This window comes from Balaenoptera ricei, chromosome 14 (genome assembly GCF_028023285.1).
Source record: "Balaenoptera ricei isolate mBalRic1 chromosome 14, mBalRic1.hap2, whole genome shotgun sequence".
NCBI classification, from domain to species: domain Eukaryota; kingdom Metazoa; phylum Chordata; class Mammalia; order Artiodactyla; family Balaenopteridae; genus Balaenoptera; species Balaenoptera ricei.
In genome coordinates this window covers 91,815,159-91,817,738 of record NC_082652.1, presented here as the reverse complement: position 1 = coordinate 91,817,738, position 2,580 = coordinate 91,815,159, and the positions used below count along the sequence as shown (strand labels likewise).

General features: G+C 34.8%; 1 pseudogene; it reads right to left on the bottom strand.

The window, feature by feature from the left end:
- Window positions 1-1,814: 1,814 nt before the first annotated feature.
- On the bottom strand, window positions 1,815-1,914 carry LOC132348314 (U6 spliceosomal RNA; annotated as a pseudogene).
- Between the last annotated feature and the right edge of the window lie 666 nt (window positions 1,915-2,580).

Sequence of the window (2,580 nt, the reverse complement as noted above, 5' to 3'; positions counted from 1 at the left end):
CAGAAGATATTATTATATCATTTTATTTAGTCTAATTTGTCTAAATATACCTACATGTTCCAATTTTTTTGTCCTCCACATTCCTTGGATCTCTGACCTTCATCTGCTATTTCTTTCCCTCTGTCTCATACACGTACTGTACAACTTCACTTAGTAAGCATGACTAGTGCCAAACACTCTCATTTTTTGTTCACCTGAAAATTACTTTATTTTGCCCTCATTCTTAAAAGTACTTTTTATGGTTAAATAATTCTAGGTTGACAATCATTTTCTTTCAATCCACTGAAAGTGTTCCTTTTTTAGCTTGGCTTCTGTCATGGGTGATGAAGAGTCTTATCAGTCTTTCTTCTTTGGAGGTTATCATCTTCACTGGAAGTTTTTAAGGCCTCTCTCAGCCATTCGTGTCTTGCAGATTCATCATGGTATGCCTAAGTATGGATCCTTTTTATTTACACTTTCAAGAATTCATTGAAAAGTATAAGTGAAATTTCTCTTTCTCCTGGAATCCCAACCAGATTTATGATAGGCCTTCTCATTTTATTTGCCATGTTTCTTAACTTTTCTTTCATATTTTCTGCCTTTTTTTCTCTCTGTAGTGCATTATGGATACTTTTTTAAGATTTATTTTGCAGTTCACCAATTTTATCTTCTGCCATGTCTTCAGTTAAACCTATTCATTGAGTTTGATAATTCAGTTATATTGTGTTGTATCTCTTGTAATTTGATTCTTTTTCAAATCCATTTGGTAAATTTTTCCAACTTTTTAATGAGAAAATTATCAAACAAACCTTTCAAAAAGTTGAAAGAATAGTCAAATGAACACCTGTATACTGACACCTAGATTCAAGCGTTTTACTATTTTTGCCATATTTGCTTTATCTATTTATTTTTTTCTTTCTTTTTTTCCAAACTATTTTAAATAAGTTGTAGACATCCCATTTTACCCCTAAATAGTTCAGCATGAATCTCCTAAGAATACTGGAATTTTCTTACATATCCACAATACCATTATTATACCTACAAAAATTACCAATAATCTCCTAATATGGTTAATACCTAGTCCATATTCACATGCTCCCAATTGTCCCTGAAATTTGTTTTCCCAATCAGGATCCAATAAGGATTAATGTCTTTAAGTTTTTATTGTGCCTCATTTTATTTTTTACAGCTTTATTTAGATGTAATTTACATAGAATAAACTGCACATACTAAAGAGTGAAGTTTAATAAGTTTGACACATACAGATGTGAAACCATCAGCACAAACAAGGTGTGAATATATCCCATCACCCCTGAAACTTCCTTATTCCCCTTTGTATTCCTTCCTTCTCCCTACTTCCTACTCCTCATTTCCCTGGCACCCACTAATCTTCTTTTTGTCACTATAGATTAATTGCATTTTCTAAAATTTTGTATAAATGGAATTCATACAATATGTATTCTTTTTGTCTAACTTTTTTCACTCAGAATAATTGTTTTGAAATTTATCCATGTTGTTGCATGAATCAATAATTGATTAATTTTTATTGCTGAATATTATTTCTTTTCCTTTTGTTCTGAGATATGATTGACATATAACATTGTATTAGTTTCAGGTGTACGACATAATGATTTGATAATTGTAAATATTGTGAAATGATCACAGTAAGTCTAGTTAACATCCGTCACCACACACAGTTACAGTTTTTTCCTCATGCTGAGAACTTTTAAGATCTGTTCTCTTAGCAACTTTCAGATATACAATACAGTATTACTAACTATAGTTACCGTTAGTAACTATGGTTACGTTACATTCCTAGGACTTATTTATTTTATAAAAATACAGAATGCTTCACAAAATTGCAGTCGTCCCCGTGTAGGGACCATGCTCATCTTCTCTGTATTGTCCCATTTTTTGCGCTGTTGAAATAAGCACGGAATAGTGTTTCGGTGTGTGGAGGGACCACGGCTTCTCTAACCACCCACCTGAGATGGAGGTTTAGATTGTTTGCAGGTTTTGACTGTTATAAACAGGATCCGGACTAGGGTGAGAGAAGCAGGGCACCTTGTGTGCAAACTTAAGGAGGTGCTCACTGTCAGGTTTGTGCAAATGGCCCACTTGCCTTGCCCTCATACCAGCCCTGATTGCAGATAAAACTGCTATGAACATTTGTGTCAAGTCTCGGCATGGACATATACTTTCCTTTCTGTTGGGTAGATACCTAGGAGTGGCATGGCAGGGTGATATGGTAGTATCTTTTTCTAGAAGCTACTGAACTGTTTTCCAAAGTGGTTGTACTGTCTTACATTTCTACCCACAATGCATGACCTTCCAGTTGGGTCACTTCCTCCCCACCACCTGGAATGGTCAGCCTTTTGACTTTTAGTCTTCCCGCTGGGTGTGTACCGGTATCTCATTGTGGTGTTGACTTGCCTTTCTGTTAATAACCAAGGGTGTTGAGCGTTGTCATCTGCTTCCTTGCCGTCCGTGTATTGTCCTCGAGGTACTGTCTGTCCAAATCTTTTGCCCGTGTTTAATTGGACTGTCATCTTATTATTAAATTGTAGAGTTTTTTAAATATTCCAAATATAATTTATTTGT